The sequence below is a fragment of the Schistocerca gregaria genome, unplaced genomic scaffold, assembly GCF_023897955.1.
Source record: "Schistocerca gregaria isolate iqSchGreg1 unplaced genomic scaffold, iqSchGreg1.2 ptg001142l, whole genome shotgun sequence".
Taxonomy (NCBI): Eukaryota; Metazoa; Arthropoda; class Insecta; order Orthoptera; family Acrididae; genus Schistocerca; species Schistocerca gregaria.
Genome location: NW_026062474.1, coordinates 115,001 through 122,500, shown reverse-complemented (window position 1 = coordinate 122,500; position 7,500 = coordinate 115,001). Strand labels below are relative to the sequence as shown.

The window sequence follows — 7,500 nt, the reverse complement described above, 5'->3', positions numbered from 1 at the left end:
CACATACATAGATGATACATACTGTAAACTGGGGAGGACAGTGTGAACCGCACTCGACCCAGTCACCCTATCTCACAGTCCACTCTGTGTGTAACAAAGCGAAAGCACCAAAGCACTATCGTTCAACAACATCCATTTTATCCTCGCTGCCACAGGACACTATCCAAAGAACGACAAGAGGAACGTCACGTCCACTAATAAGACAGAATGTCTCACACCACCCGCAAACAACGCAGCTCAAATCAGCCAGCAACACCCACAGTGGTCCACCCAGTATCAACACAGGACGCAACGCCACGCCACAACACAAAAGGTACAAGTAATAAAATACCCTTTGGCCACACTCCTTATAAAGGCATCGAACCAACCCACCACCTGACACCAGCCAAACGTACATCCTGATTTGACACATCTCTGGCAACCTAACCCACGTTGGCCCTTAACATAACCCACGTTGCCTTAACCTAACCCACGTTGGCCCTTAACCTAACCCACGTTGGCCCTTAACCTAACCCACGTTGGCCCTTAACCTAACCCACGTTGGCCCTTAACCTAACCCACGTTGGCCCTTAACCTAACCCACGTTGGCCCTTAACCTAACCCACGTTGGCCCTTAACCTAACCCACGTTGGCCCTTAACCTAACCCACGTTGGCCCTTAACCTAACCCACGTTGGCCCTTAACCTAACCCACGTTGGCCCTTAACCTAACCCACGTTGGCCCTTAACCTAACACCCACGTTGGCCCCTTAACCTAACCCACGTTGGCCCTTAACCTAACCCACGTTGGCCCTTAACCTAACCACGTTGGCCCTTAACCTAACCCACGTTGGCCCTTAACCTAACCCACGTTGGCCCTTAACCTAACCCACGTTGGCCCTTAACCTAACCCACGTTGGCCCTTAACCTAACCCACGTTGGCCCCTTAACCTAACCCACGTTGGCACCTTAACCTAAGTTACGCTGCACCTTAACCTAAGTTACGCTGCACCTTAACCCAAGTTACGCTGCACCTTAACCCAAGTTACGCTGCACCTTAACCCAAGTTACGCTGCACCTTAACCCAAGTTACGCTGCACCTTTAACCCAAGTTACGCTGCACCTTAACCCAAGTTACGCTGCACCTTAACCCAAGTTACGCTGCACCTTAACCCAAGTTACGCTGCACCTTAACCCAAGTTACGCTGCACCTTAACCCAAGTTACGCTGCACCTTAACCCAAGTTACGCTGCACCTTAACCCAAGTTACGCTGCACCTTAACCCAAGTTACGCTGCACCTTAACCCAAGTTACGCTGCACCTTAACCCAAGTTACGCTGCACCTTAACCCAAGTTACGCTGCACCTTAACCCAAGTTTACGCTGCACCTTAACCCAAGTTACGCTGCACCTTAACCCAAGTTACGCTGCACCTTAACCCAAGTTACGCTGCACCTTAACCCAAGTTACGCTGCACCTTAACCCAAGTTACGCTGCACCTTAACCCAAGTTACGCTGCACCTTAACCCCAAGTTACGCTGCACCTTAACCCAAGTTACGCTGCACCTTAACCCAAGTTACGCTGCACCTTAACCCAAGTTACGCTGCACCTTAACCTAACTTACGCTGCACCTTAACCTAACTTACGCTGCACCTTAACCTAACTTACGCTGCACCTTAACCTAACTTACACTGCACCTTAACTGTCACATGTAACGTCACAGGAATGTAGCTTTGCCTAACAGCAACCCTCTGAACATAGTTCACTGCTTGGATCCTCTGGTGTCATGTGTATTTCTTGATGCATGGTGCGTACCCTCACATAAAGGTCTTTCGAGTGTTGCGTACTTTCTACACAGTCCCGCTAACCACTGGAACGGGGTTGTACCGCTACAGAACGAATATCGCCCTCCCCTCCTGCCCTTCCAAGCTGGTCGGTCAGGCGTTTGTTTGTGAAATGAGCCTTGCAGCTGTTCAGTTGCATTCGGTTGTCGATGCAGTCAGTGTACGTTGTGGTACGGCCTGTGTGGACTGTCCGCTGATGTACGCGTAACCCACACTGATCATCCGTCGTTACGTACTGAGTGACATAATGTGGCACATGCTTGACCGTACACCGGCTGCGCCCTACAATGGCGAATCATAAGGGCCATATGTTGTGCACGATGCTACTTGTCTCGTCTCCCCATTACAGCGAGATTGCACTGTTGTACGCCGTACAGACATGTGGTAGGTAGGTACGGACGAAAGTATTGCATGTTGGCCCCCCCCCCCCCCCCTCCTCCCTCTGCCGGGAATCAGCGTGAGCCGTCTGTTGATGTAGCGACGAGGGTTTTCCTATTTAATCGTATTGCCCCACACAACATGATAGCACGGTGGACCGCGTTCCACATCTGCGACATGCTACAGAGGCCGGTTGACAGTCGACCGCGCAAGGGACATTGCACACGTGCGCGGACCATCTTCCACGTGTTCTCTCGTGTACATGCCGCAGTGTGTATGTGGGCTGATGTAGCGTGTCGTGACACATAACATGCAGGCATGCCAGAATCGTAGATTTCGCAAATGTAGATTGACGTATACGTTTGCTGCCAAAGATCCGCAAATGAACTGGAAATCAGTTGTTGAGCGGTTGTTCGCGCTGCAGGTGCATCGGTGATAGCGACGATCGGTACATCTATGAACCGGTTGTTTCGGCGGTACCCGCCATGCCCCCGAACCTGAGTTGGCCATGTGGGTATGAAGCGATACGAGGCTGTGGCTTGGCGGGACAGTCCCCGGCCGGTGAGGGGGGGCCGCCCGGCGTGCTGGCCGCGCGCTGCGTGAGCGCACGCACTACAGCCGGCTGGTGGGGGGCGCCCAGTGGCAGGAGCGCCGGCCGACGGGCCCGGCTGGCGTCCCAGCTATGCGCCGGCGCACCCTGCGCGCGGCGCCAGGCGGCCAAAGTGGGTTCTGCCGAGCCCGGTGCGAAGCGCGGTGGACATCTGCAGTGTGCTGGTCCGATTGCGGACTGTGTGCGTTGAGGATGCGCCGCCGCCCGGCACTCGGCGTCGCGACGCCGTCTGCTGCTCGGTCTCGCCCCAGCGGTTCTCGCAGGTGGTTTGTATCGCAGCTCTGCGGACGTGTTGGCGCGTGCGCTGTGCTGGGAGAGTTCGCTTCTGCACCCAAGTGGGGCTTTGCCCTTCTGTGGCGCTGGCGTTGGAGCTGCCGGTCACCGTAGGTGGCGCGTGTTGTTTCCCGCCGGCAATGCCACGACAGCACGCTCCCGGGCCTCTGTCGGCAGCGGCAAGCTCAGTTGGGAGCACGGGTGTTCGCACTGAAAGCGTCTACTCGCCCATCTCCGGGCGATTGCGCCTCTCTCGAACCCGACCAAGTACTTAGGACGGCGCTGCGCGCCGCCCGGGACCTGAGAGGGTTTCGAGGTGTATCGTGCAGGGGAGCTCAGCCTCCTCCTGTTTGCAGAATAATTGAGCGGACGCTTGCGTGTTCGCGCGGGCCCTCGGGACACACTCCCGGCGGGCCGGTCTGCTCAGCTCTCGTTGACGCAGCTCCCTGGTTGATCCTGCCAGTAGTCATATGCTTGTCTCAAAGATTAAGCCATGCATGTCTCAGTACAAGCCGCATTAAGGTGAAACCGCGAATGGCTCATTAAATCAGTTATGGTTCCTTAGATCGTACCCACGTTACTTGGATAACTGTGTAATTCTAGAGCTATACATGCAAACAGGAGTCCCGACCAGAGATGGAAGGGACGCTTTTATTAGATCAAAACCAATCGGATTGGCTCGTCTGGTCCGTTTGCCTTGGTGACTCTGAATAACTTTGGGCTGATCGCACGGTCCTCGTACCGGCGACGCATCTTTCAAATGTCTGCCTTATCAACTGTCGATGGTAGGTTCTGCGCCTACCATGGTTGTAACGGGTAACGGGGAATCAGGGTTCGATTCCGGAGAGGGAGCCTGAGAAACGGCTACCACATCCAAGGAAGGCAGCAGGCGCGCAAATTACCCACTCCCGGCACGGGGAGGTAGTGACGAAAAATAACGATACGGGACTCATCCGAGGCCCCGTAATCGGAATGAGTACACTTTAAATCCTTTAACGAGTATCTATTGGAGGGCAAGTCTGGTGCCAGCAGCCGCGGGTAATTCCAGCTCCAATAGCGTATATTAAAGTTTGTTGCGGTTAAAAAGCTCGTAGTTGGATTTGTGTCCACGCTGTTGGTTCACCGCCCGTCGGTGTTTAACTGGCATGTATCGTGGGACGTCCTGCCGGTGGGGCGAGCCGAAGGCGTGCTTGCGCGTCCCGAGGCGGACCCCGTTGAAATCCTACCAGGGTGCTCTTAGTTGAGTGTCTCGGTGGGCCGGCACGTTTACTTTGAACAAATTAGAGTGCTTAAAGCAGGCAAGCCCGCCTGAATACTGTGTGCATGGAATAATGGAATAGGACCTCGGTTCTATTTTGTTGGTTTTCGGAACCCGAGGTAATGATTAATAGGGGACAGGCGGGGGGCATTCGTATTGCGACGTTAGAGGTGAAATTCTTGGATCGTCGCAAGACGAACAGAAGCGAAAAGCATTTGCCAAGTATGTTTTCATTAATCAAGAACGAAAGTTAGAGGTTCGAAGGCGATCAGATACCGCCCTAGTTCTAACCATAAACGATGCCAGCCAGCGATCCGCCGCAGTTCCTCCGATGACTCGGCGGGCAGCCTCCGGGAAACCAAAGCTTTTGGGTTCCGGGGGAAGTATGGTTGCAAAGCTGAAACTTAAAGGAATTGACGGAAGGGCACCACCAGGAGTGGAGCCTGCGGCTTAATTTGACTCAACACGGGAAACCTCACCAGGCCCGGACACCGGAAGGATTGACAGATTGATAGCTCTTTCTTGATTCGGTGGGGTGGTGGTGCATGGCCGTTCTTAGTTGGTGGAGCGATTTGTCTGGTTAATTCCGATAACGAACGAGACTCTAGCCTGCTAACTAGTCGCGTGACATCCTTCGTGCTGTCAGCGATTACTTTTCTTCTTAGAGGGACAGGCGGCTTCTAGCCGCACGAGATTGAGCAATAACAGGTCTGTGATGCCCTTAGATGTTCTGGGCCGCACGCGCGCTACACTGAAGGAATCAGCGTGTCTTCCTAGGCCGAAAGGTCGGGGTAACCCGCTGAACCTCCTTCGTGCTAGGGATTGGGGCTTGCAATTGTTCCCCCATGAACGAGGAATTCCCAGTAAGCGCGAGTCATAAGCTCGCGTTGATTACGTCCCTGCCCTTTGTACACACCGCCCGTCGCTTACTACCGATTGAATGATTTAGTGAGGTCTTCGGACTGGTACGCGGCATCGACTCTGTCGTTGCCGATGCTACCGGAAAGATGACCAAACTTGATCATTTAGAGGAAGTAAAAGTCGTAACAAGGTTTCCGTAGGTGAACCTGCGGAAGGATCATTACCGACTAGACTGCATGTCTTTCGATGTGCGTGTCGTGTCGCGCAACACGCTACCTGTACGGCAGTAGCCGTGCGCCGCGTGCGGAACCACGCGTGCCTCTCAAAACTAGCGCAAGTGTTGTTGTGTGGTACGAGCGCTGAAGCTCTGGAGCGGCTGGCCTGCGGCACCTGGCGCCTGGCGCCGGTTTTTGAATGACTTTCGCCCGAGTGCCTGTCCGCTCCGGTGTGGAGCCGTACGACGCCCATCGGCCGTCAGGCCGTTGGACACAAAGTAATGGAACAGGGGCCGTCAAACGCCTCAGTCCCGCCTCTGCAACTGTCTTGAAAGAGACGGTGGAGAACTGAAAAGATAAAGATCACCCAGGACGGTGGATCACTCGGCTCGTGGGTCGATGAAGAACGCAGCAAATTGCGCGTCGACATGTGAACTGCAGGACACAATGAACATCGACGGTTTCGAACGCACATTGCGGTCCATGGATTCCGTTCCCGGGCCACGTCTGGCTGAGGGTCGGCTACGTATACTGAAGCGCGCGGCGTTTGTCCCGCTTCGGGCGCCTGGGAGTGTCGTGGTCGCCTGTGTGTGGCCGGCCGCGTCTCCTTAAACGTGCGATGCGCGCCCGTCGCCTGGCGGTTCGCATACCGGTGCTTTCTCGGTAGCGTGCACAGCCGGCTGGCGGTGTGGCGTGCGACACCTCGTACAACGACCTCAGAGCAGGCGAGACTACCCGCTGAATTTAAGCATATTACTAAGCGGAGGAAAAGAAACTAACAAGGATTCCCCCAGTAGCGGCGAGCGAACAGGGAAGAGTCCAGCACCGAACCCCGCAGGCTGCCGCCTGTCGTGGCATGTGGTGTTCGGGAGGGTCCACTACCCCGACGCCTCGCGCCGAGCCCAAGTCCAACTTGAATGAGGCCACGGCCCGTAGAGGGTGCCAGGCCCGTAGCGGCCGGTGCGAGCGTCGGCGGGACCTCTCCTTCGAGTCGGGTTGCTTGAGAGTGCAGCTCCAAGTGGGGTGGTAAACTCCATCTGAGACTAAATATGACCACGAGACCGATAGCGAACAAGTACCGTGAGGGAAAGTTGAAAAGAACTTTGAAGAGAGAGTTCAAAAAGTACGTGAAACCGTTCTGGGGTAAACGTGAGAAGTCCGAAAGGTTCGAACGGGTGAGATTCACGCCCATCCGGCACTGGCCCCCGCCCTCGGCAGATGGGGCCGGCCGCCCGCGCGGAGCAATCCGCGGCGGGGTCGTGTCCGGTTGCCTTTCCACTCGCCGCGGGGGTGGGGCCGTTCCGGTGTGCGGTGGGCCGCACTTCTCCCCTAGTAGGACGTCGCGACCCGCTGGGTGCCGGCCTACGGCCCGGGTGCGCAGCCTGTCCTTCCGCGGGCCTCGGTTCGCGTCTGTTGGGCAGAGCCCCGGTGTCCTGGCTGGCTGCTCGGCGGTATATCTGGAGGAGTCGATTCGCCCCTTTGGGCGCTCGGGCTCCCGGCAAGCGCGCGCGGTTCTTCCCGGATGACGGACCTACCTGGCCCGGCCCCGGACCCGCGCCGCTGTTGGCTCGGGATGCTCTCGGCGGAATAATCGCTCCCGTCAGCGGCGCTTCAGCTTTGGACAATTTCACGACCCGTCTTGAAACACGGACAAGGAGTCTAACATGTGCGCGAGTCATTGGGCTGTACGAAACCTAAAGGCGTAATGAAAGTGAAGGTCTCGCCTTGCGCGGGCCGAGGAGGATGGGGCTTCCCCGCCCTTCACGGGGCGGCGGCCTCCGCACTCCCGGGGCGTCTCGTCCTCATTGCGAGGTGAGGCGCACCTAGAGCGTACACGTTGGGACCCGAAAGATGGTGAACTATGCCTGGCCAGGACGAAGTCAGGGGAAACCCTGATGGAGGTCCGTAGCGATTCTGACGTGCAAATCGGGAATCGTCGGAGCTGGGTATAGGGGCGAAAGACTAATCGAACCATCTAGTAGCTGGTTCCCTCCGAAGTTTCCCTCAGGATAGCTGGTGCTCGTACGAGTCTCATCCGGTAAAGCGAATGATTAGAGGCCTTGGGGCCGAAACGACCTCAACC

General features: G+C 56.1%; 3 non-coding genes across 3 annotated transcripts in view; all 3 read left to right on the top strand.

The window, feature by feature from the left end:
* Positions 1-3,526: 3,526 nt before the first annotated feature.
* Positions 3,527-5,425, top strand: LOC126328857 (small subunit ribosomal RNA). Its single transcript, XR_007561971.1, has one exon. It is a non-coding gene; the product is annotated as a small subunit ribosomal RNA (ribosomal RNA).
* Positions 5,426-5,781: 356 nt separating this feature from the next.
* LOC126328844 (5.8S ribosomal RNA) lies at positions 5,782-5,938 on the top strand. The gene has a single exon (XR_007561958.1). It is a non-coding gene; the product is annotated as a 5.8S ribosomal RNA (ribosomal RNA).
* A 190-nt stretch (positions 5,939-6,128) lies between these two features.
* Positions 6,129-7,500, top strand: part of LOC126328869 (large subunit ribosomal RNA) — a 4,234-nt gene continuing 2,862 nt past the window's right edge. The window contains exon 1 of the ribosomal RNA XR_007561983.1: positions 6,129-7,500. This exon is cut by the window's right edge and continues 2,862 nt beyond it. This is a non-coding gene — a ribosomal RNA (large subunit ribosomal RNA).